The 26,608-nt window shown below is 43.2% G+C and overlaps 1 protein-coding gene across 5 annotated transcripts in view; it reads left to right on the top strand.

Annotated features, from left to right (window-relative positions):
* Positions 1-26,608, top strand: part of CHL1 (cell adhesion molecule L1 like) — a 115,767-nt gene that overhangs the window by 9,430 nt on the left and 79,729 nt on the right. For all 5 annotated transcript variants that reach the window (XR_014854680.1, XM_085072265.1, XM_085072267.1 and 2 more), the window contains exon 2: positions 20,271-20,351. The gene's annotated coding sequence lies outside the window, so the exon portion shown is untranslated. The remainder of the gene's footprint in view (positions 1-20,270; positions 20,352-26,608) is intronic.

Below are 26,608 nucleotides of genomic sequence, written 5' to 3'. Positions count from 1 at the left end.
GTTTTATTTTTTGGAAAAGATAAGGTGATGCATCATACAAGGATGGCTGAGTGTTTCTGGCTCTATTATCCTGTGTGCTTCGGTGTTTTGTGGGAATACAGGAGAAGTCCATGTGGGAAGGGGAAAAGCAGAAGACGTAATAGATGATTGTCTGGAGAGCTTGGCACCAATCCCAGAAAAATAATGGAAAAGTTGATAGAGGATTGAATTGAAGTAGAGTTGAAGAATAGAGAGATAATTTGGGCCTCTCTGAAAAGGGAGCCCATTCCTTGTGGAGTTCCAGGTTTGATAAATGTGGATAACTGAGCCTCATGGCAGTTTTCTGGTGTTAGATTTGGTATCCCATGAAATCTCAGCTCAAACCAAACAAACCCAACAAAGCTGGTGTGTGGAATTAGCAGCAATTTTGTTTCCTAGACTCATGGAATGGTTTGGGTTGGAAAGGACCTTAAATCCCATCCCATTCCACCCCCTGCCACGGTCAGGGACATCTTCCACCATCCCAGGATGGTCCAAGCCCTGCCCAAACTGGCCTTGGACATTTCCAGGAATGGGGAAGAAGGCTGAAGGACTGCTAGGATCCTTTTACACAGGGATTTTATCCGAGTCCATGAGGCTGCTGGAGAGCCAGGGTCAGCTGTGGTGTCAGCAGCTGAAAGGAAAGGTTTACAAAACTGAAGAGTCAAGGAAATAACCACAGTATTGATCTGAAGAGTGGAGAAAATTCCCCGCAGTGAGAGATTTAGAGCTCAATCTGCTTAGCTCATCAAAAAGAGGATTGAGAGGGGACTTGATTACAGGGACAAGTATTTTCATGGGGAAAGCATATCCAGCTTTTTAATCAAGTAGAGAAAAGAATGAGATCCAATAGCTGGGAGCCGGAGCCAGACAATTTTAAATTAGACATTAAAGACAATTTCTTTTTAGCTGTGATTAAGCACTGTAATGAACTGTGATGTGCTCAGATGGAGACTGGATACCTCGTGTGACACAACCAAACACGAGTTGCTGGATATGACTTGAGGAGGATGGGAAAAAACACACCAGAATGTGCTGTGCAGAAAGGTGCAAAGGGCTCAGAATCTGTGGGTGTTGAAAGGGCAGTCAGAGGAGGAAGATAAGAAAAGGGAGAAACTTGCACGAAAAGCACAAAAAAGGAGAAATAGAAGCACTGAAAGGACAAAGGAAGGAGTTTCAGCTGGAGACAGAGCTTCTGTTTCCGAGATTGGAGCATATGTGTGAGCAAAGTGAGTTTTGGCATTGGGAGCACCTTGAGTGCTGGCAGAGCTGGAGTCATCTGTTTCCCAGTCAAAACAGCAATTTTGGATTCTGGGCTTTGTTAATGATGATAAAGAAAGCTCCTGTTGGTGGTTTGGGTTTTTGGCACTGTTGGCTCCCTGTCGTGGTGCTGCCAAGAGCTGGGATGGAGCTGAGGTTGGATCCAACCCCAGGAATTGTGCCACCTTTTCCCGGGGTGAAGGGCACCTCCTGTGTCCCCTGGGCACTGCTGAGGTGTCACTGTGGTCTCTCCTGTGCCCCCACCTCGTTGGCATCAGTGTTGGACACACAAGTGTTGAAATAAATGATGAACTTCATATTTCTACCATTAAACCAAATTTTCGGGAGATCCCACTGGGAAACCTCTGTGGTCTGTTTTTGATGAGTTCTCTCAGTGTGTTTGTCCTCTTGAAATCGTTTCACCAGATCAGTGATGGTGGCTTCTTTTTTCCAAGAAATATTCTCTGTTACAACTGCTTATGGTGCCTAATAATGAGGTAATCCTTAATTTAAACCTAATATTGTGGTTTTTTCTGTGGTGAAGTGCAGTGATTTAATCATGATTGTGCTCCAGGTGACTTTGTCGCTGGTTTTATTTTATTGTGGATTTTCAGTTAGAATGGAAGTGAAACAGATGCCTTAAAGACTGTTGGTAATTTTGCTATTGCTGGAGCTCTTTAGCCAGCACTGGAAATCACTTTTCCAGAAAAATTTCCAGAACTCTGCCTTACCTCCACAGCAGAGAACATTCTGTAATGGTTATGAGGAGGGAAATCACTCACACATGCTCTTTTTTACAACTCCATCCCAAAGCTGTTACCTTTTATTCAGCAACATTTCCTGCATTGTTTTTGGATTGGAAGAGAGTTGTTATTTCGGGATTTTTTCAGTGGAAATAGGACCATGTTTTCTTTGGACTATTTAACAGAGCCATAAACTCTTGGTGATCAGTTAGATTATCCCATTACCTGCAGCTCTGTTTGTGCCTCACAGCCATGGACAGTCTGAACTGCCAGCAAACTGAGTGCCTTGGAACAGGGAAAACATAAATGGGAATAAACTGATTTAGAGGGAAAAAAATACGAAGCAAGAATGTGTTTCCTACCTGTAAAAATGGAGAGGCTTGTAATTATTCCAAAATCCTGTTGGAAGTTGATTGACCTTGATGATCCTTTTCGTTCTCCATGGACATCCCAATAATTGTCTTTGCCTGAGGATCCCCTGGAAGCTGCTCTCAAACCAGAGCAGCCCCTCAGCATTTCACTCCTGACATGGTGACATCCATTAGGAACGCACAGAGGTAGGAATTACCCCATTCAATCCGATTAAAGATCCAATTAACTTGGTATCCTCTCTCTGTTAGTAACTAATACCAGACAACTCAACACCCTGGGAAAAAAACCCCAACCCTTCCTCCCCCCTGCCCTGAACTCTCATCACAATTAAGGAGAAAATTGTCCCTTAAATTTTTTTTTTTATTTTATTTTACTTTATTTTCCCTCTTCCCAAGCACTTACAGCTTGGCTTCCATCCTGAAAAATTAGATCAATAGCCCTTATAAATTCTTCTTCTGCCTTGGGAAGGGATTATTATTAGCACTTTAAACACCTAATCATTCTCCTAATCATCCTGCCCTTTGTATCAATAACATTTTTGTGGCAGAGAGGTCGCAAAGTTAATTATTGTGATTTTCTTTCTCGTTTTCACCGTGCTGTGTCTTAATTCCAGCGTGATCACTGAAGTGACTGCTTGACCTTGTTTCACCTGTTTTCATAAATACTTCTGTCTGTCATGTCCATTCCTTGAAACACTTTGCACATGAAATCCTGAGCATTCTTCTCATTCCTTTCTTAAAGGGACTTGGAGTATTTTGCTTATTTTTGTCTCTGTTAGTCCTTTTTAGATCTCTAATTTTTGAATTACGTTTGGTGTCAAAGGCAAAAATAAATCAGCAGCACATCTAAATTCCTAATGATTATTGTTAATAATTATTTTAGTCCTTCCTAAGGCTTTCTGTCCAGAATGCTCATCTCAGTTGCACCTCGAGCACCTTGGGCTGCTGAGCAGATGCTTCCTATTGAAGTGATTTTTCTTCTTTTTTTTTTGTGGAAAGGAAAACAATCCAATTGAAACCCTCTTCTCCTTCTCGAAGGCCAGGGGCTATTTGGGGAATTTAACTGCAGTTACATCAAATGAAACAAATCTATTCCGACCCTTGAGGAAACCTCATGTTTTAGATCATAGGTCGCTTCTAAATATAGAAATGGGAAATTAATGTCTCCCTGGCTGGATTATCCTGTAACTGTCTCCTGCAAGGCTTCTCACAGTTTCCTTTGAACTGAGTGTCCTGGTCATGTCTGGAGAGGCTGAAATTTGGGTGGATGAAGTGTTTATACATATCTATTTCTGTGTGTATATATATATATATATATGTATATATATGTATGTATATCTATGTACACACACTTAGTTAAATGACTATATATGTTGCACAGAATTGTTTAACCATCAAGGCAGTTCATGGGAAATAAAATCTTTTGGGATGTCTATCTCTCTTTATTTTTGGTTCAAAACCATTCTGTGCAACAGGCAGTAGTTTTAGCCTTGGGCTTTTGAATCTGATATTACATTTATCTTCCCTGAAAATAATCAGAGTACAGCAGTGTCTGATGTGCCTGAAAGGGAAACAAACACAAGTGAAGCAGCTCAAAATGGAGCATACAAAATGTTTGGATTTATTCCTGAGCTGTGAACTTTGAAATTTGATATTACACACCTATGATGTGTTTGCATGAGTGTCCACAAACAAGTACAATTACACCTTCTGTTTATAAATAAATATATTTGATTTTTTTTACCTTGTGTGGGCACATCAGAAGTGCTGGAAAGCTCATACACTAATGTTTATTTCTTCCTAATATTTAACAATTATTTCTTCCCAAAAATTAAAAAATATTTAACCTCTTCCCTGAGAGGTGGTTCAGATTCCCTCTGCTTTGGGATATTGTTTTATTTGGGTGCTCCTCACTGAAGGACATCATCATCATCCTGACATTGGCACTGCCACTCTCTGGGGCAGATGATGTGACTCAGAGCAGACAAGGAGATTCAGGTTTATATTTTCTTTTTTTTTCCCCATAAGTGACTTGCCCCCCAGGCACGCTTTGACAGGGAGGATATAATTCCAAATTAGATGTGAATGTGGAGGTTTCCCAAAGCTCCCAGTTGCAGAGATCTCCCAGCATGGTTCAAAGAGAAATCAAACTCTCCATGCTGATGGGCTGCTGTGATGGGAAGGGGCAGCTCTGCTCCCAAACCCTGAATTTATTTTGGTACAAATTTGGACAAGGGAAGCCCTGTCCATCACAGAGCTGCTCTGACCTCATTCCTTTAGCAGCCTTTTCCCTCTGCCAACATCAGAGAGGCAAAGCTGAATTTTCCTTTCTACCTCCAGATGGTGTCTGCTGGTTTCACACCTTATTTATCAGGTGAATCTCCAGCATCAGTGAGCACAGGCGTTTTTAGGAGGAAGGATTTAGTGTCCAAGCAGGCAGTTCAGAGGGTCAGGAAGGGTTTTTTGTCTGTGCAGAAGTGTTTGCTCCTCGTTTTGCATGGGGAGAGGTGCAGTGGGGAGAGGATGTCCCTTTTCATTGCTGGGGGGTTTTTTCCAAGTATTTCAGTGAAGTGGTGTCTGTGATTTTTATGCCTTTTGAAGTAAAAAAACAACTTAACACTCTGGATCTAAACCCTGTGAAATAACTTCAGAAGTTTTAAGAGCAGAACGTTTTCTTCCTGATGAAACAAAGCACAGAGAAACCTCCGTGTTTCTTGCCTGAATCTGCTGATTTCTGTCCCAGCCCTAACAAGGTCAGCTCTGCACTGTCTGGAGATGGTTCTCTTTGTGTGAGTTCTGCCTGTCTGAGGCCATGATGTCTTCTCACAATTTGCCTTTCATTTTCCCTTTATTCTCTTGCCTTTATTCTCTTTTCCACCTTCTGTTCCAGCATTAGGTGTTTCACCTGTTCCTGTGCTCCTCCCTCTCTGCTGTTGCTGTCCCACCTCTGCTGGCTCTCAGGGCACTGTGCTCAGCTCAGGAGGTTCTGCAGAACCTTCCCAGCCAGGATGTTTTGGGGTTAGTGGGGTTGGATGCTGATCAAGGACTGTTTTCATCAAGGATCTGTTAATTCACTCTCCTCTTGGAAACTGTGGAATTGCAGGAATGTGTTCCTGCAGGATCTGTCCCTCTGAGCCAGGCTGTGGTGCACCTTCTGTGAGCCATGAGTTCCACTGGTGTCCCATATTCGGGAGGTTTTCCCTTCAGTGCTGAGGATCCAGCCTAGGAAAAGAACGAGAGCCAACTCAGAGAGCTTTAACCCATAATAAGTGTGATGTCCTGGGGGAGAAGGGAGATTAAAGAGCCCAAATTCTCCAGGAGATTGTCACTTGGCTAATGATGATCGTAGCCCATGGCAGTGTGGATGATAGGGCTGATACTTAGCAGGGGTTGTGAACCAATTAGTCTGCTCAACAAAACACTTGGTCCATTGGGTGCAAATGTTAGGAATATTTATAGGGTTGGCTCTGCAGTCAGCTAATCAAAACTGGAGAAAGCTACTTAAGAGGCTGTCCCAGGCTCTGCAGAGGCCCTGAGATTACACAGCTGACAGATAAACAAATGTTTGCCCGTGTAAATATTAGGACTCAAAGACTGTATTTGAACTCTTTCTCAGTTTCCTGGTGTTGTAAAATCAATTAGGGGTGATTAGAACGTGCTGGAGTGCACTTCCCTGTGGAGAAGGCTCTGATGGTGGCTATGGATAGGGAATCTGCTGCTGGCTTTTCCCAGCTTGGCTTTTGAGGTGTCTCGTGGTCCAGGTGGGATGGGGACAGGGGATGTCCCATCAGCTGGCCCAGGGAAAATGGCAGCAGCAACACAAAAAAAACTCAGCATTTGCTGACATGCTTTGCATTCATGAATGCTTAAGCTCTGAGTATTCCTATTAACTCCTAAAGCTGCTAATTGTGTGGAACATGAAACTGCTGGAGGTGAACATTGGGCTCACAGTCGGTGCTGTCCAGCACCTTCTGCCACTGAACATAGACTTGGGACTTGCAGGAGGTCTAATAGCAGAGCTGGAGAGGAAATGCACTCATTCATCTTAATTTACACGGTGGTTTAAATGTTTATAAGGGTTTCTTGGTTGGCTTGTTTGTTTATTTGCACTGCATTTGAAATTTTCAGGCGTTTTTCCCTCTGATCTGAGGCTTAGCAGAAACGCTTCTGTGAAACAGGCAGGGCTGAGGAAAATCCACAGGCTTTCCTGGGAAAGCTTTTTGGAAGCTGAGAGAATTGATTGCTCAGATTGAAGGCACAAATGTGGTTATAGATGTTTTTACAGGGAATCTGCAAATAGAAGAACAGCTTCTAACCCTACTGCTCAGCTCCTGATCAAAATATTCTGCTGTTGTGCAGCTGTTATTTTACAGCTAGTGATCATTTTGAAATACAGCCATTTTGGGTTTGGGGCTCGAGGTGGTTTTCTCCAGTTTGTTTGAAAAATCACATGTTAAGCTGGGGCATTTATTGCACTTGGCAAGCTCTACATCAGGTCTTTACTTAAAGAAAAATAAAATTTTAATAAAAGCCAGGTTGCAGGTTGTTCTGGCGAGCACGATGTGATTTTATTTTTTTATTATGATTCTGGGGTTTTTACACCCCCCTGTGTGTAAAAGCTTTCTTTATGCTGCTGCTATTCTGGCTGTAAGTGGCTTTAAGTGCAGTGGGTTTTAATATACAGATGTTCTTCCTGATGGGTCCTATAGATTGAAAATGACATAATGTCTTTTTTGAGCCTGGAAAGCACCATTCTCATTGGTCCTGGTAATTGTTGTAATAGTGCTCTTTATTTGAGGGTTGTTTCTTTTTTCTTTTTTTTTTCTTTTTTTTGCCTGCTTTTTGTTCTCGTGTGTATCAGAGATGTAACACACTGGCAGTTAAATGGGGTAAAAATGGTCTTTTGGAGAGGACAGTCCAAGTCCAGGGAGACTCTCCAGGGATCTCATTAAAGCATTCTTTTCTAATCCAGTGTACTGCAATATCAGCGCTCAGAATCCCCACAGTGTGGCTTCCTGATAGGTTAGTTTACACAGAACTAATTGTCTAATTTTGCAAACAACCAGTCCAATGCACATTGATTTTTATTTATTTATTTATTTATTTAGCTGTCTGTTTTTAATCTGGGGTGTTGCTCTTGTGGATTCTGCTTTGTATTTCGAGGTAGTTTTTACAACCCATCTTTACTTACAGCACTTTATTATAGCCTGTATCACATAGGAATCATTATTTGTTTTTAGGTTTGGGGTTTTTTTTGTCCTTCCAGTACATAAGAATTGATGGTAATTTAAGCAATAATTTTCTACATAACAAAACCAGTAATATAGAGAGGAGTCAGAAAAGAAAATTCAGATTGTCTAAGGCTTGAGTGGTTGAGATGCTCCAGAGACCAATCCTGAATGAGGAGCATGGATTTCCCTCAGAGGTCACCTGGCTGCTTTGGTGGTTCTGAAATAGCACAGAACAAAGCACCAGCGAGTGGAAATCAGTTGATACAAAAGCACAGAAAAATCTCTTTGGATAAAATCTCATGGGCTGTGCTGCAAATTTGGCTTGAGCAGGTTTTTTGATATATTTGGAGTTGGAATGTAACTTGCACACAAAGCATTTCTCCATTAGAACCAGAGAACTATTTAGGTTGACAAAGACCTTTAACATCATCAAGTTGAACTTACTACCTGTGGTTTTTAGCTACATAAGATGGAGTTATTCCCAATATCCCTTGGCTTGCTTTGGGCAGGGTGGCTGCTGAAATCCTGCTGCTCCCAAGCACCAAACTGCTGCCAGCTTGGCTCCTCGTTCTGCTGCCCTCAGGGAGAGATTTCCCTTCCCTTCCCTTCCCTTCCCTTCCCTTCCCTTCCCTTCCCTTCCCTTCCCTTCCCTTCCCTTCCCTTCCCTTCCCTTCCCTTCCCTTCCCTTCCCTTCCCTTCCCTTCCCTTTTCCCCTTTCCCTTCCCTTCCCTTCCCTTCCCTTCCCTTCCCTTCCCTTCCCTTCCCTTCCCTTCCCTTCCCTTCCCACTGGGAGTTCAGGCAAAGGGAAAGAGAGCAAAAAGATGCAAAATTTCCACTTTGGTTTATGTAAGTGATGGAGAGTAAGGCAGTAGGATGAGGTGAGAGAAAGGACAAGTCATGATTGCTTATTTGGAAGGGGAAAAAACCCCAAACAAAGCAGCAAAATTATCCTCAAAGCCTGTTGTGATTCAGAAAATGTGTTAATCAACACTCGGATTTTATCTTCCGTTTCTCACTTACATACACAAAGCATTTTCCAGTGAAAACGACAACTTTTTGAGTGAGAAGTGAACATTCTGTACAACGCTGTTCTCCTCCTTGCCAGCATGTATAGGAGGGTGAATTGAAAAGAAGTGCAGGAAAGGTGAGTTTGCTTTGCCATCCCATTTGTTGTCCTTTTAGCTCCTGCTTCTGTTAAAGGAGTTCAGGAGCAGTGTACACTGACTTTGTATTGCCAAACACAAACACAAAGGAGCTGTTCTAATCTCCTTTTGCAACAGGGGCTGTGTATCTCTGTCAGACACTGGGTCTGAAAAACCAAAAAGGCAAATGGGATTTCTCCATCACGCCCAAAGTTCCCAAGAACTGCACACCTGGGTTGGACCAGAGCTGAGGCTGTTCCCTGTCAGGAGGCAGCTGGGATGGGGATGAGCCCTGTGACAGGGCTGTGTCACATCCTGGTGCCATGCATGTTCCCCTGTCAGCTGTTATCTCGGGGTGTTGACATCACACACCAAACAGCACTTCAGGCAGGGCTCTTCCCATTCCAAGATGAATTCCCAACACTGAAAATGAATGAATTCCCAACTGAAATCCCTGGGGCCTTTGTCACTGACTTCAATGGCCTCAGCTCCCACCTCAGGACTCCATGGGAGGAAGAATACATTGCTGATGAAAACATGATTGTCTGTGGCGTGCAGGGGGAAAGGATAATTAGCAGTCAGTCATGGAGCTGCCGTCGTGGCTGTCTGATGAATAATAGAACTGAGGACAAGTGAAATGTTGCCTTCCAAGTGGGTAAAGTGATTTTAGCAGATTAACATGAGTGTAGGCAGCCAAGAAATATGGCATGAAAACCAAGTGTGAGAGGAGTTCTAGACAGAAGACATCAACTTTTCCGTCTGTCTGGCGTCCAAAACATGCTGTCGATTTTTATGTAAACACTGCACCAGGAAGTTGTTGGGGATCAAGAAGACAAAGTCTTATGTAACTAGGGTTTGTTCCCTTTTTGCTCTGTGGAATTGGCTTGATGTTCTTAGAATTGCACGAGAGATTTGAAGATATTTGAAGACATTTGGAGAGATTTGAAGGAAAACTCTTCTCCCTTTTTGCTTCTCGTCAAAAATACCTTTAGAACTTGTGAGAGGATGGTTGGAGCTCCTCTGTAAGGAGTTCAAGACCAGCTTGGATGGGGTTTGGAGCTTTCTGCCCTAGTGGAAGATGTCCCTGTCCACGGCAGGGGGTTGGAACAAGATGATCCTTCCAGATGAAACCATTCTGTGATGGCACGAGGATGGTGGACCATGTTTTATTGGAAACACTGCCTTGGAAACCCTGATTTCTCTCAGAAGGACAGCGAGACCAGCTGGTGCAGTGAAGCACAGAGATGGGTGCTGGATTTGCAGATCTGCTCCCCGTGAGCAAAGCGAGCAACAATTAAAGCAGAAGCAAGGCAGACGGTGTGGTTTTAATCATTAGTCTCAGTTTGTCGTTGGTCTCGGCGCCGCGTGAGGCTTTGTGGAGCATAAAGGCAGCTCTGTAATGCCAAGCCTTTTAACCAGCCCTGTTTGTGTATTGTGATTGGCAAAGCCATTGACTTCATCTTCTTTCATGTTCTTTCTGTTCCCCTCTGTTTTGATGTTATCCTGCAGTCATCTTAGCTGCGTATTAAACAAGAGACTACTTCAATATCAAATGATCAAAGGGCTGGGGGAACACAGGGCCATAAAGAATATATGGAGAGCTGGGGGAGAATGGCGAGTTGGATTTAAAGGCTTTTTCAAGCTGCTTAATTCCTGCTTAGATTTGTGGTGTCACCAATAGGCAACAGTCCCTTTCTTTAAATCTTTGACTAAGGGCTGACTGGCAGAATTGCTGTTTTACATGGGGTTTAAAGAGGAAAAGGCCACCCTGAAGGTCAGACCCTAGGAGATTTCCTCTAAGAGCTCATTGATTCTCCTGGATTTTTGACTTGGAGAAAGAGCACTCCTTCCTAGATCTGCAGCTTGGATACAAGTGCCTCAGTATTTGCCAGCACAGAAGGCAGGAGCCAAAGTGTAAGGGCAGGAAAAAAATGAGAGAGAGAGATGCTGTGGGGCAGACAGACAATGATCTCAGTCTTGTATCATTCAAACTGGTGACATTATTAGCTACTGGTCCATGAAAGAAAGGAAAGTATTATTTTATCTGTCTCCGAAATGGATTATGTTAACAATGAAATTGGGCAGAATAAAGATTTATGGCCCCATCCTCAGCTTGAGTAAACAGGCAGAGGACCTGCTGGTGTGGGGATGGAAAAGCTGGGATGGGAATGCTGGGGATCTGCTTTTCTTCACAAGCAGACACAAATTCAAGGGTGCTGTGACTGCCCAGGCAAGGAACTGTCTCCTTTTTTTGCGCAAAAAAATGACGATGAGCATGTTTTGCCTCTCTAACCTCATTAAAGTGTTGGCTTTGTGAGCTGCCCAGTGCTGTGGCGGTGATTAGCAAAAGCCTACCCCATAAGCAAACTCTGCATTTGTGCTATTACCTGCTCCTGTGATATTTCAATCTGATTCATTAGAGAAATTAGCATTTTTATGGACTAATTAGGGGAAAATGTTGCTCGTGCTCTTCCTGATATACAGAGATTTTGCACACAACAAAGCCACACAGAAGTGAAACATGATTCAACACCCCCCAAAAAAAGAAGGAAAGCAAAATGATGACTCAAATTAGCACAGAAAACTGGGCAGATTTGAACTTTAAAAACAGGAATTAAGAGAAGATTAGATTGCTGCACTATTGGCAGTTTGTCCAGTCTTTCTGAATTCAAAATTCCAGCTCTCTTTCAGCTATTTTGGTTCTTGAGGCATAAAAATATTTCAAAAGCTGTCAGTCAGCCACTGTATTTTTTGTGACAGTTGCAAAACGCACAGTAATGAGAATGAATAGTAATGAGTGCATTATTCAGCAGCTATAAATACCAATTGATTTCCACTGTAAGTTTATATATTTCAGTCAACATACATTTTTAGCTTTTTTTAAAAATTTTTTCTTCTCTTTAAAACCAAGCTCAGGTTTTATTAGACCACAGCTAACAATCATTCAAACATGTCTTGGTTTCCCTCGTGTTACACTAATGAACTACTTGCTTTTGAAGTTTAATTCCAAATCTGCCTGTGTGTCACTTGCTCACCTTCCCCCTTTGCCAGGAGGGTGAAAATGGCTGGAACTAAACATCTGAGGTAGTCTCTTTGCAGAGGAAGTAATTTTATTTTTCTTTTCCAAGAGGGTGGAACAGCATTATTTTAATCAATGCAGACATCTCCTGTTTGGATCGTTATGTTTTGATGATAATCCTGCTTTCCAGAGGCTCAGAGCAGCAAACCCCTCATTTTGGGCTTCCGTGGAGAAGGCAAAAAATCTCCATGTTGCACAGAGGGGAGAAGTTCAATTAGGCCTTGTGGTGTCAGGGGAGGTTGATCAGGCTTTAATTGGCTCCAGCTGACTGGCTTTCAGGCCATGCTATTCCTCTCCAGCAGTTGGATACTCCTCAAATATGTATGGAATTCTGCACTGCGTTTGAAAAGTGTCACACGAAGCCAGAATAATTATTTAAAATGGTACTTTACAGCGAGTGTGCTGTGATAAGTGCAAGTGAAGGGGAAACCATTAACACTGTGCAGGAATTATAAGGTGAAGGGACCATTGGGGGTTGTCTGGTCCATCCTCCTGCTGCATGACTTTGAACTTCAATCAGGTTGCTCAGGGTTTTGTGGGGTTAAAAACAGGAATTGGGCTTTTCTCCCCATGCTTGACAACCAGTTGTCCCAGGTCTTCTCCTACTTATGTACGAGAAACATGCTTTTTTTTTTTTTTTCTGATAGGGAAAAAAACCCTGAAATCCCACTGGACTCAAAGTATTTAGGGTACCTTAATAAATGAAGCATCTTCCTGATGACCTTTCTCGCTGAGGGATTGTTGGTAGGAAGTTCTTTGTGCACATCTGTGAGCAGGAGGAGTTCACAGCACACTCCAAGTCTCGAGTGTAAAACCCTCCTTGAATTGATGAATTTTTTCAGTTACCCTTTCTCCTTGTGCTTTCAGCACCTCGAAAGCTGCGATGCTGAACTTGCTCATCTCGACCTCAGTTGTCTCCTGTGCTCACAAAATGCCCTGTGCTGCTACTTAGACCATTAGCTGGGACTCAGAAGTTTTATTTCTGGCTCTGCAATTATCCCACTGCTGTCATTTCCTCGTCTGAATTGGGGATAAATAACAAAGCTCTCCTTCTTCGCAGAAGGCTCGGAGATGTGGTGATGAAAAATGCTCTGTGAGGGTTCAATGTTGTTATGTGAACAAATATCACTTTGTTTGTGTGGCTTGACCATCTTGTAAGCAAGCAGAGAGTTGATGACCAAATCAAGATAAGAATTGAACAAATGAGGCATAATGAGCAACTTCAGACTGTTGAGTTCATTTTTTTTCCTTGTGCTTGAAAGTCATTCTCTTTTATAAGTCTGTCTCTGGAGAATTTTTTAGTCTGTAAATCATTTGCCAGTTGGGTGTAGAAATCCTTTGGTTTCCTTGCTTTGTGGCTTTGCTTATCATTTTAGGTGCCAAATAAGTTACTTATTAGTTTGTATGATCATTAGCAATCACAGCATAGAATCACATATTATAAGGTTATGTTTCCAGTTTTAATGTTGGACAGTTTTCAAGTGCATTTAAAGGGCATTTTCAGGGAAAAAAAAGGTGAAAATTATAGTTTAGCAGTGAACTATCTTTATAACAAGAAAAAAATATTCCATCATTAAAACTCTGTGCTAAATGTGTTGTTGAAAAGGGCAGCAGAAAACTGGTAATTTGAAAAATAATTTCAAACCTCTTTGTCTGTAATTTGCATTTGGTGCCATGGGTTAGGTCCTTCTGGTCTTTCAGAGTTCATGTCTCATGGCAGCTTGCAGGGGATTGACCTCTGGGGTGTGGAGTGGGAAAAAGCATCCTCAGCTCAATTTGCATACAACTTTGAACCAGGAAACATTAGGAAATTGTCTGGTTGGGTAAATAAATTTGACTTCAGAAACCTTCACTGATCTATATGAGTTGCAGTCTATTCACCTTCAAACTGAGAGAAGGTTTAGATGGGATATTGGGAAGGAATTGTTCCCTGTGAGGATGAGGAGGGGCTGGGATGGAATTCCCAGAGAAGCTGTGGTGCCCCTGGATCCCTGGCAGTGTCCAAGGCCAGGCTGGACAGGGCTTGGAGCAGCCTGGGACAGTGGAAGGTGTCCCTGCCATGGCTGGGGTGGCACTGGATGGGATTTAAGTCCATTCTATCCCAAACCATTTGGGATTCTATTTCTCAATGACTAGAGTTGCTCCAGAGTGTCTGAGAATGACCAAGAATTTGGGTATGAATAACTGAAATCTCATTTATATCTTTAAAATCACAAAGCTAAGCTTTCTGGCTATCTTCACTCCTCAAACCCCAATATTGTGATAACAATCCATGGGTCTCCTGGAAAATGATGGATATTTCTCAGCTGCTATGTAAAAACTTTGACTGCTGCCTTCCCGCTCAGAGAAATCTTTTTTTCAGCCCCTGTGCCCTCAGTTCACACATCCTGCGTGGTGAGGAGCTCAGGGAGGGGTTGGAGCACAGCTTTGAGCATTAGCAGGTTATTAAAACCAAGTACAAGTGCTGTCTGCACCTTGGGGACATCCAGTGCAGCATCATTCTAACTAACAGGCAGGTGCTAAACGTGCCAAATTTTACCCCAAGGTGCACACAGGCTCCTCGTGCTGTCGGTTTTGCTCGCTGACTTTTATGGACTGTCAGGATTTATTGACCCAGCAGGGGAATAGTGACAGAGGTGATTCTGCCCCAGCCCCAGGTGCCCTGCAGGGACAATAACAACACCTGGGGTGTGCTGTAAATCCAAACCCAACTCGTGTGTTTAACTGGGTGGCTCTGCACAGACCTTGGGGTGATTCTGCACAGACCTTGACATTTTCTTCAGGGAAAAATGATCTGCTGCCCCTGGGTAAAGGCAGAGCTCAGAGGGAGGGTGTGAGCAGCAATGAGCCTTGCATGGTGCTGGAGCTGAGGTGATTTTCTCCTGGCATAACCATTCCAGCAGCTTTTAATGCCCCACATCCAGATGATTAAGTTCACCACCTGAATTATGTACTGGCAAGGAGCTATAACATTTCTTATGCCTGAGTAATCGAGGGCCCAAATCTGGCCCAATAGACTTGATTTACAAAAACGTGTTCACGGCTGCCTTCCTTTATTGGAGCAGTAAATCACAGGAATTGTCAGCCAGCATCATGTGATGGGCCTAGACAGCTAGGATTAGTGTTGCAGGGCTCTCTTCATATTCTGGTAGCATTCTCAGTAATAAATAAACAGATATTGGAGCAACTTGTAGCACTGTGCTTGGGGTAATTATAAGCCACCTCATTCTATGTGTGACACAAAGTATAAACATGTTTTTATTAATTGTTTTTCCTGGTGGGAAAGGTTGAAATACGGGCAAAGCATGTTCCACTGAAGTAGACTTCTTAATTTTATTCCTGTAAAATTAATACCTCCTACTGTTGCTAAAAAGAAAATAATCATATTATTTAAGAAACAGAAAAAGGCTTGTGCTGATTCTTCTCAGCACACTGCATCTTTGCTGGGTTGTATTCCAAATGCACACTGGTAAAATTCCATAAAAATGTTTGTTTCTCTATTAGAGTTTCTTTTCTCTCTTACTGTTCTCTTTCTCCACTCATGTTAATTTTATGTACTTGGTGTTAGTCAGAAGACATTGCTGTAAATACTCCCCTCAGCACATTTGCACTCATGTGGGATCCATAAGCTGTGAGGACCTTGACCTTTTGCTGGGGAAGTTTATCCACTTCATCCCAAGCTATTTTCCAGGCTGGTTAATGCATCTTTTTATTGCTTGACAAAACCTCCTCCTCGAGAGCCCTTCAGCTATTAATAAGCCCAAGTGCAGCTCAGTGCTCCCTGGTGGTGCTGCTGGAGCTGCTGGGAGCAATGCCCAGCCCTGGCTGCTGGGATTTGGGTGCTCTGATGCCTTTGCCACCCACACAGCCCTGAAATGGGATCAGCCTTCATGGTGAGCACTGAGAGCAGAGCCAGGGCAGGTTTGATGTACAGAGCACAGTGCTGGGGGAGCAGGGTGGCTTCATAGCAGCCAGAGCAGTGCCAGAGCTCCATCCCAGCCTGCATTCCCAAACCCCATCCCAGCATTCCCAAACTCATCCCAGCCTGCATTCCCAAACCCCATCCCAGCCTGCATTCCCAAACTCCATCCCAGCCTGCATTCCCAAACCCCATCCCAGCATTCCCAAACTCCATCCCAGCCTGCATTCCCAAACCCCATCCCAGCCTGCATTCCCAAACTCCATCCCAGCATTCCCAAACTCCATCCCAGCCTGCATTCCCAAACTCCATCCCAGCATTCCCAAACTCATCCCAGCCTGCATTCCCAAACTCCATCCCAGCATTCCCAAACTCATCCCAGCATTCCCAAACTCATCCCAGCCTGCATTCCCAAACTCCATCCCAGCATTCCCAAACCCCATCCCAGCATTCCCAAACCCCATCCCAGCCTGCATTCCCCTCTTCTGGTACCCTTCTCCTTCATCAAGTCCTCTGGGACAAACCTGTGAGTTACTCTCTGTGCTGCAGGGATGTGCAGCAGGCACAACTCAAATAACATTTAAATATTTATTGGTCATTTCCTGAGCATTCTCTCAGCCTGGCCGGCAGGTTTTTAGTTCCTCCTGGGTGTGTCTGTTAGGCAGCAATGGGTGGATGGATCGTGAAGGTCACCCTGCAGCAGGGACCACCCATCCCTGCCTGTCTGCTCCTCCTTGCCAGCCCGGGGAGCTGCTGGTGCCATCTGTGCCATGGCCAGGGGCAGGGGGATGCCAGCCTGGCTGTGCTCAGACACCGAGCAGCCCCAGCTGGGCACAGGGATGGCCAAAGGATCTCTGACTGAGCCCTGCTGCCTCTCCCCATCCTGTGCCACACAGAGCTGGCCTGCAGGGCAGTGCAGGGGCAGCAGGGACTAGCTGAGTGCAGGAAAATGTGAATTACCTCTCTGAGAAATCTGTCAGCTCCCTCCAACCTTTGGGAAAATTGAAAATTCCCTCCTCCCTCAGAATCTGAGATTGAAATAGTGTTGAATTTCTTACTTCTCTTCCCATGTCTCTAAACAAACAGGAGATTTTTTTACTTGGAGGAGAGCTTTTGATCAATTACAGGAGAATTGGCTTGTGGAACATCAGAACAACAAAATGCCTTTGCAGCACTGGGAGCTCAGACACTTTGATCAAACCCAGAGGAAAAGATCAGATTTTAATTTCTCAGCTTTAAAAATCCCAACAGATTTACCATACCAGGGCACCTAACTTTGATTCAGGCCACAAGGTTTCTAGGGCAGTCATAAATCCCAGTTTGGAAGGCTGTAGGTTTTCACTTTGTGGTCCTCAAGGCATGAAAATCCAACAACAGGTTGAGTTTTTACATAGACAGGAGACAGGTTTTGTCATGAAGACAGCCCTGGTTTCAGTTATTCCTCTGTGAAATAACCCTTGTGGTTGGTTTTTAAACTGAACTGATTTGCTGCAGGCAGAGAGCCCTCAGGCTGGGGCACAGGAGGAATGGTGATGCTTCCCTCTCCTTCCAAAGCATCACCCCAGCAGAGCCCTCTGAGCCATCATTTGTCCTTCATGGTCCTGAAGAGTCCTAAGCAAAATGCTGGATAACCTTCCTGGGGAACTGCACTGCAGGGAGTGCTGGATTTGAGGTGGAGGAGGACTGTGGGGATTTATGGTGAGCTGAGTTCTGTCAGGAGGACAGTGGAAGGTGTCCATGCAAGAAAGGCTGGAGAGAGCTGATTTTAAGGTCCCTTCCAACCTAAAGCATTCTGTGATTCCATAATGCTCTGACAGCTCCCAAAGCCTGAAGTGACCTCTTGAGTTGTCTGTGAGTTGAAGATTCAGGGGTGCATTGGAGCACTGAGATCAGCTCTGCCTTTGTCATGGGAAATATTCACACTGGTTTTGGGGAGCAGGGAATTCTCATCTAAACTCAGCCTGGAACCACAAGAGCTGCTATAAACTGGCTGGCTCTGATAAACCCAGTGCTGCAAATCAGGTGATTAACACTTGTATAAATCTTGCATTTTCCCCCCCAAGTTCTCCTACACTTTTCACTGGAAATATTTTTGATCTTAACCTTCAGTCTGATAGTTCTATTTGCCCATCCTCTGTCCATAAATCCACTGATAACTTCAGCCCCACAGATCTTCTCTCCAGGAAATGCCATTAAGGTTTTCTTTTAGCAAAAGTGAGCAGCCCTTCAAAAATCCTTTATCAGGTCTGGTTTTTCCTGTTGTGGTTTGCCTCCTGCTTTTTTTATTTTTTTTTTCCCATGGATAGCTGTAATTTAAAGCTTACAAGATCGATAAGTCCAAGATGCACAGCAGAAATGGGAGAAGCAGACAAACAACTGGTAAAGATAGGAGACAGCTGATGAAAATGAATTCAGCTATAAAGCATTTGAGTTACTGTTCTCTGCTGTGATTTCTGAGGGAGATTAAAAAATAGGAGGAGGGGGAGATACAAATCATCATTCCCTCCTCCCTCAGAATCTCAGACTGAAATAATGTTGAATTTTTTCTTTTTCTTCCCATGTCTCTAAACAAACAGGAGATTTTTTTTTACTTGGATGAGAGCTTTTAATCAATTACAGGAGAATTAGCTTAATACAGAGAGAACTGGGGGAAGTGGAATGGCAGGAAGTCTGGCCCTGATGTAACAACAGCATCTTGAACTCTCTAAAACCAGCTCTGTGCTGAACCAAATCCTGAAAATGGCCTCTGATTCAGGCAGGAGGATTTTTCCACTCTGCTTTGCAGCCCTGGTGGGGCTGGTTGGGGTTTTGCTGTGTTTTCCAGCCTGGGCTTGTCTCCCCAGCCTTGGCTCAGGCTGTGCCCAGCTGGCACAGGCCGGGGCTCAGGCAATTTGCATTTGGCATTACAAATTGCAGTCACATTGCTCTGGGGAGGTGCAGGCTCTCTGAAAGGCCGAGTGTGGTGCCAGCAGCAGAGCAAACAGCTCTGAGCTAAAGCCTCAATAGAAGTCAAGAAGGATTAAGGTGCAGCTGAAAAGTGGAATTGAGGTTTCTAAAGCACCTCAGAGCTTTGGAAAATGTTGTCTGTTCACAGCACAGACCAGACTTTATTGACAGAACTGTAAAATAGATGTGCTAGTGAATTGTGTTCTGGTGAAACTGCAAACTTCTATTGATGGGAGGTTCTTACAGATATTCCCTGAGTGCCCAATGGCCACAGAAATCCCCTGAAAGGCTGAAGATGTGTCTGGCAATAAGCACAGACATTTTACATGTTTACATCTGTATGTGTGCTGAATTTGCCTCTGTTTACCCTGAAAGATCAGGGGCATTGGCAATGTGAATTTGAAAGGCTCTGGGAAAGGAGGTGCAGGTGCACTTTGGAAGAAGGATTGGCTCTGTCCACGGGGAAATAACAATGTCTGCAACTGGTGAGATGAGCCCAGATAAAGAGATTATCAAGTAGTGACAAGAAAGAAAATAGGTTAGCTGAATTCCTCTTTATCACTTCTTCTCCCTTAAGACGTCTCTCGGAATATCTTGTCATTCATACAGAGAGGCTGGGAAGAAAATCACTTTTAAAGGTGACCCACAGAGGGAAAAACAGACCAGAATGGTGGTTTTGTGCTTCTTTTACTCCTGGGTGACACAGGAGCTGGTCTGGTGTTTAGTGTGTGTGTTCTGTCGTTTGGGAGAGCAGGAAAAGGGGGATCAGAGTTGTAAAGTGTTTCCCTTGCCTTTGCTGCTGCCAGCAGACAGTGGAGCATTCAGTGATGCAGCTGGGGATGTGAACATCAAGGTCAACAGCAGAGGTCCTGTCCTTACAGCAGAGAGGTCAATACAGAAATGCAGCTCTTGGTCAGTGTGTTTAAAACAGGTGGAATGTATTGGAAAAAAAAACCCCAAAAACACTTATGGGATTTGTTTCCTCTCGGATGTGCTTTTCTTCCGTGAGCCTCTTTTATTTCTTCTTTTCCTTTAAAGGAAAGTAACCATTGAAAACCACTTGGAAACGTGTTTCATGTTAGGAGAGCAATAATGCAAGGAGTGATTGATAAGATTTATTGTTTCTGGGTTCGTGTTATCTTGTGATTCCGAGGAAAGCTGAATCTTATCTGTTTGCTGCTGTATAAACACTTAACAGATTTCAGAGAGCTTGTAGTGTAAGCAGACAAGGAAGGCAAAGAAAGAGGGGAAAGGGAGGTGCAGGAAAGTGCCTCATTCCGAGGCAAAAAATCAGATTTAGAATAAGAATCAGATCTTCTCACATCAGCCCATTTTTTTTTCTATTCCATGGGGTATGTTGCTTCTGTCATTCACATATGGAAAAACCTCTCCTTTTCCAGGTAAATAAAGGGCAGGGAGAATGAGATCAGACAGAAACTCAGTATATACAGGGGAAAAATAAAATAAAGCAAAGGAATTGTACTGATAAAGGTGCTGGTTTTAGATAAATTCAACATATGACATGCCATTACTCAAATCACAGTTTTTTCTTTCTCTGTAGATGCAGTAAAGTGGGGAGGAGGATTCAGCTGTACAGCTACAAACTGACCATGCACTGATGAAGAAAGAGCTGCATGTACCGGTCAGAAATGCGTATTTTTATCTTTTTAATTCCATATTTACGTTTTGGATGCTGATTTTATTTGCCTCTGTGTCTGAATCACCGCAGATAAACTCACTGTGACCATTTTGCAGCCATTTGACACCATTTCTGCCTGGGCAATGCTCTCTGTAGAGTCACAAACACGTGTGTGTGGATGTGTTTGTGCATGTTGGTGTGCTCTGGAGTGATTCCATCTGATTTGAATTCCCTGCAGTGTGAGGACATGCTTCCAGAGCCTGACAGCTCTGGGGTCAGATGGAGCTTGTTTGTCTTCTCCCCTTGCAGCTCGAGCAAACATTCATTTGTTGCTGTGTGTGTAGCTGAGCCCTAAGCCAGGCTTTATCCTCTTGTAGCCACTAATTGGTGAGGAAATTGGGATTTTACATGGCAGAAACCCCCTCAGCTGGGCAGAAAAAGGGGCTGTGCCCATTCTGCTGGGATTATTTCGAGGTCAGTGTCCCCCTCTGCTCCCCAGCAGCTGCTGGTGGCCATCAGGGTGGGGAGGATGGACTTTGGATTTCCTCAAAGTTGGGCACTTTGAAGAGAAATAGCGGAAGGGCATTGTCCTTGTGGTGGCACTGCCAGCCACTGTTCAGCAGGGAAAAAAGGGTTTGGAGCTCTGGGGTTATTTATGGCTTGGACATCTCCAGGGCAGTTTGTTTCCAGGGCATTTCAGTGCCCATGGACTCTTCCTGTAGGGAGATGTGCTTGGAGGAAATAATCACACTGGCAAGGGATTTCTGTCTATTTGTTTCATTATTTTAGATCCTATTCAGGAAAAAAAAAAAAAAAACAAAAACCAAAAACCAAAACCACCAACCTCCTATAATTGTGTTTTCTCTCTGTTGTGGCTGTGAAAAGGGAGTCTGGGCTGCCAATATATGCATTTCCCAGGAACTGGTATTAATAGGAGCTCTAAGGCTAAAGCTTTGCCTATAATGGGAATTATTTACAGCACAACTTCCTTTTGAGATGCCATTTGTTAGGATTTTGTGTTCTGTTTGCTGGCCTTGACCACTGTAGAGAGCAGTTTACTTACATATCTGCTGCTGAATTTCATTTTGTGAACTTTTGTGATCCCTAAATATCAGAATGATAAAGTTATTGACAAAATTTAGTTTGTCTGAATAGTGTTTAAACTTTTTTAGGATTTTTTTTTTTTCATTCTCTTGTTATACCCACTGATAAATTGCTTTTTTCCTTACAGTGGGTGATTGTTCCAAGCAGAAAATAATTTACTAATTTCTGATTAACCCCAGTTAATCAGGCAGGCAGTGGGATCCAGCTGCTGTGTGAGTCCAGATCTCCATCAAATCTGGTTCTATTTCCATTTATCTCATTGTGGGAGCAGCTCTGACCTGAAAAGCTGATTTCCTTGTCAGTTTGTCAGGTAGCTGGTGAACTTCCCCTCTTTCAAGCCCATCCAGCTGGAAAGGTCACCATGGGAAGGGTGGCTGGTTTTTGGGGATGAATGAAAAAGAGAAGGAATATTTACTCTCCTTTTTTTGGGGACAATCTGGGTTGTTTTTTCTCTCCCACCTCCTCCCACCTTTTATCCCCAAACCTCTCCTGTGTTCTCTGTGGCTCTCCCATGGGCTGAGCTGTTCCATTCCAGGGGGGAAATGCTGGAAATGCAGGAATGACATTCCAAGTGCAGACCTGAGCAGCTTCCTGCATGGAATCCCAAATCATTTCGGTTGGAAAACACCTTTAAGGTCAAATCCAACCTTTCCCCAGCACTGCCAAAGCCACCATGACCCCAAGTGCCACATCCACGTGGTTTTTGAACACCAAGAAAGTCCCAAAGTGCTGCAGCCTTTAGAGCTGTGCCTGCAATGTTTGGAATGTTTGGGATTGGGCTGGTTTTCCCCTTTGGTTCCCAACTCCAAGCACCCATTTTTGTGTTATTGTGCTGTTTCCTCTCCTCTGATCCCATTTTCAGGGCAGGGATCAGCCTGGTGACCTCCCTGCCCTGCATGACCAGAGGATGAACCCAAAGCCATTCAGATGGGGCTCCAGACTGGAGTTAATCTGTGCTCCCAGGGCTGCTGCCCCTCAAATAAATGCATTTACTGACACAGGGGCTCTTCACTGAAATGCATTTCTCCTCTTTGGCAGAGAGGAATTGTAATTAAGATTTCACTGCCTGATGAACTTCCTATATTTAGACCGTTTTGAGTTCGTGAATCTCTTACCTTTTAAGAGATATTTGGCAGTGGGAAAGTTGGTAATGGTTCCTTTTTATTTAAAATTCAGGGCATGGGATGTGAGGCTGTGTTTATGAGGAGGGAATGTACTCATGTCATTTTTCTACTTGCTTAAAAGCTAAAGAAGTGGCTGAGGAAGCTCCCATCCTGAGGAGAAGAAAGGGCTCATTAAAAAGATTAGCTCATCGAGAACAAATTAAACTTCAGTGCCCTGCATAAAGATTATAATAACTGTAATAATAAAGGAATTAATAATGCATTAAAGGAGAATTCCTCCAGTCAGCTTGTCACACGCTTATCCTTGAGAATTGACTTCAGTGAGGTGTGTCACTTGAGCTAATGGCCTTAACTGATGGATTTGGGATTTTTCCACACTCCAAAATCCACTTAAAGCCATATTTCTGTATTTTTGACAGTTTTCTGGATAGACATGAAGTCAGTCGGGCTGTTTGGTGCTGCAAGGCAGGGGGGAAGCTCTTTGTTGAACTAAAGGGATCTCTAATTTTAACCTCAGGGAATCAGAGTTGGTAAATCTTGACCACTTGGAAGGAAAAAGAATTGGCAATCAAGAGTTGGAGGCAGCAGAGGTGCACAGCTTGGGCTGGTGGGGGATAAAAAAATTATATGGCCTCAAACTGACAGAGAGTATCTGGAAAGCTTCCATAAATTTGGAAGTTTTGTTCTCACTAATTGGTGGGTTATAAATATCATGAGATTAGCAGGATTTAGGAGAAAATTATCAAGTTCAGCACAGAAATGAGAGGCATCCACAGGGTTTTGCTGAGGAACTGTGGGTGCTGAGGCATCTCTAGACAGCAGAAAAAGGAGAGTTTGGGGATTTCTGCTGTCTCCCCTGGCTAGGGGCTGAGTTTCTAATGGTTTTACACTGGGGAAAAAATGGAATTAAGGGAATTGATTATCCAGACATGGTAAGCTGAAGCTGGTTGTGAAATGCATCTTTAGGCACCTGGGTACCTAAAATTAACCCATTTTTCACTTCTGGATCCCAAACCTGCTCCTCCAAACCCAGGGACTACTGAAGATGGAGTTTGCATCAGTGTGAGGTGGTTAATTTTTAGAATCTTGAAAGAATTGAGGCTGGAAGGGACCTGGGGAGGTTCAAAAATGAATCTGTTGGTTCCAGCTGGAGATTCTGGGGAACACTTATCCTATAGAATCATGGAATAATGGTTTGGACTGGAAGAGACCTCAAAGATCATCTCATTCCAAGCCATGCCATGAGTAGAGATATTTTCTACTGGCCCAGGTTGCTCAGTTTGTAATGATTATGTCACACTGGTGCTTCTCTGTGTCCCCATGCACACCTGCAAACAGGTATTTTTGGGTGTTGATTTAACACTGAGCTTTGCCAGTGAAAGATATGAAAGCAAATTCATTCTGGGAGCTTTTTTTTTTCTTTGAAAAATAATTGAAAATTCATCTCCAGTGTTTTGTTGCTTTTGTTGGAAGGGTATTTTTAATAAAAAAAGAATCTCATTCAGCGTAAAAAGGACAACATCAATGGGGTTTTTATCAGTGCTTTGCATCATGTTAATACCAGAGCCAACAGTGAGTAGTGCAGGTATTATAGCAGAACAAAGGAAATGATTCCAGGGATTTTATCTGAGAATATTTTGAGTTTGCTTGTCAAGCCATGCAATATGAGCTCTGCTTGATTCACAGTTGCTGTAGTTTGCACAGGGATCCTTTTCTCTCCCTGCACTGCTTTACTTTGGCACAGGATTTGATGCATGGCTGGACAATAGTGAGATATCAAACAGAAGGGATGGAATAATAATGGAATAATAATAATAATAATAATAACAGCTGGAATTGGCACAACTCAGAGCAGTGTTGCCTCTGCATCATTTCAAGTGGTCACTGGGGTGCTGGGAGCACAATCCCCTTTCTCAGCCTTCCCTTTGCTCCTCCAAACCCTCCCTGCCTGCTCTCAGGGCAGCAAAAAGGGCTAAATGCTGAGGTGGTTCTTAAATTTCCAGTAACGAGGCTGGGCTCATTAGCACTCTCATCAAATGGCTTTCAGTTGCTATCAGTCTGACTTGGATTTGAATTGATGACCTTGAGATAAAAGGCTTTTTATTCTATTACCCATCTCCCGAGCCATCAAGTCTTTAATATGCCGTGTAAAATCAGTTTTCAGATGGTACTTCTTTCATATAATATCCTCATTTGTTATTAATGATGTCTGATTTTGGGTGCTACAAGCTATAATTGTGCACAATGCCACTTTTGTTATTCCTATTATTTCAGATTTATCTGCCATATTGCCATATACTTGTAGACACAGAGAAAATGATTGGTAATAGAGTGTAATCCAGTTTTACATAAACGAGTTAATAAAATCCCATAAAAACACAAAGTTAAATTCAGCATCGGCAAAGCTCATCTGTTACCTCACTAAATTGATATATAAAATTCTGCCTTGATGCTGAAAAAGGCTTTACTGCAAAATGCTTCATGGGACTACGAAATGTGTGGTAAATTAAGGAAAAAGGAGTAAGAATATGTAATACAAACATCACAATGAAGGAAGTTTATTACACACCACCCTTCTCCTCCTGAGTGGCTTTTCCCTGAGGATACTCTGGAGTAGATCATGTTAAAAACCCAATGTGCACAGGAGTGTCAGAAGTGTAACAAGGGAGCTTTTCCTCTTTTGGTTTTGTGTGACTGTGTTTGCTTGGAAAAGCTAAAACTGGGAGCACTGGGATAATGAGGTGACTTTAAGGAGAGATGCTTTGGAAACTCTCAGGTATGGACAACGTATTGTCCATATTTTATTAGAACTGAAGGTATCTAATATGAATTTGAAAAGGAAGATATTACAGAGCTGGTGCTGCAGCACTCACTTGTACCAAATTAAATTCTTTTGCTCCAGAGGAGATAACATTTCTATAAGGTGTTATTTATTGGGTTTTGACCCTAAAAACAATGTGTTAGAATGCAAATCTGGCACAGATTTTAGGGGGTCAACCAGCTGAGCTTTCAGGACTCCAATGCATCCCCTGCTCCAGCAGAGTGCTCGTGTCAAGGTCATTCCAGCAGCTCCCAGCCATGGGTCACAGCAGCTTTCTTGGAGATAATGTATTCAAATGATTAACTGGATAGTTCAGAAAGCTTTCCCTACTATCTGTCCTGAATTTCCCTCCCAGGGAGTTAAGGCAGTTCCCAAAGCACAACTGATTGGAGCTTTCCTAATTAAACCCTGTCATGTGTCGGGATATTGCTGCCATGTCCCTTCTCCAGCCCTCCCTCTGTATGGAGTGAGCAAATATCCTCCTTTCTAGGTCATGTTTCCTGTCTCTCACATGGATAATTACCTCCTGTGTCCTGTGGTTAACATCTGCTAATATTTCCCCAAACACCACTTGTCTCTGGCAGCAGCCCCTCCTTGCTGACTCACGCTTGGGTTTTATCCTTTCCAGCCTCTGTTCTCACTCCATTGCTGCCTATCAGGGAAAAAAAAATATGTTTTAAATCTTGCCCTTGATTACTTCCAAAATAAGTAGGGTTTTGAATGTCTTTATTAAATTATCTTCCTGATTTGGGGTTGATTTTCACTATAGGTGTTGTGCTTTAGGGTTCTGGTGAATCCCTCATGCTGTGGATAACCTCAGCCACTCATGAAAATGTGGGACAGAGTCAAACATCTGTGCAGATGTGCTGCTGTGGGTCTCAGTTTGGATGTGGGCAGTCAAAAACTATTCTTTGAGTGTGTTTATTGTCAGTCTGAACTCACAAGTTAGTAAATGGACCTGATTGTGACAAACATACTCTGTTTGTCTATTCAAAATGTATCACAGCGAATTCCCTCCTATGATGGGGTAATTATCCTCATTTAAAAAATGAAAGACTGGATTGATGTGATTAGAACTTCACATCTTGGCAGTTTCTTCTCACTTTGTATTCCTGGAGGTATTTACAATTTCACTGTTTCATCATTTATTCCTGGGTTTTCCAGCAATCTGAATTTAGACTTAGGGAAAACTCCTCTTTCCCATTTGTAAA

Source organism: Lichenostomus cassidix, chromosome 12 (genome assembly GCF_008360975.1).
Source record: "Lichenostomus cassidix isolate B80296 chromosome 12, HeHo_3.0, whole genome shotgun sequence".
Classification (NCBI taxonomy): Eukaryota; Metazoa; Chordata; class Aves; order Passeriformes; family Meliphagidae; genus Lichenostomus; species Lichenostomus cassidix.
This window is presented reverse-complemented; position numbering and strand designations above follow the sequence as displayed.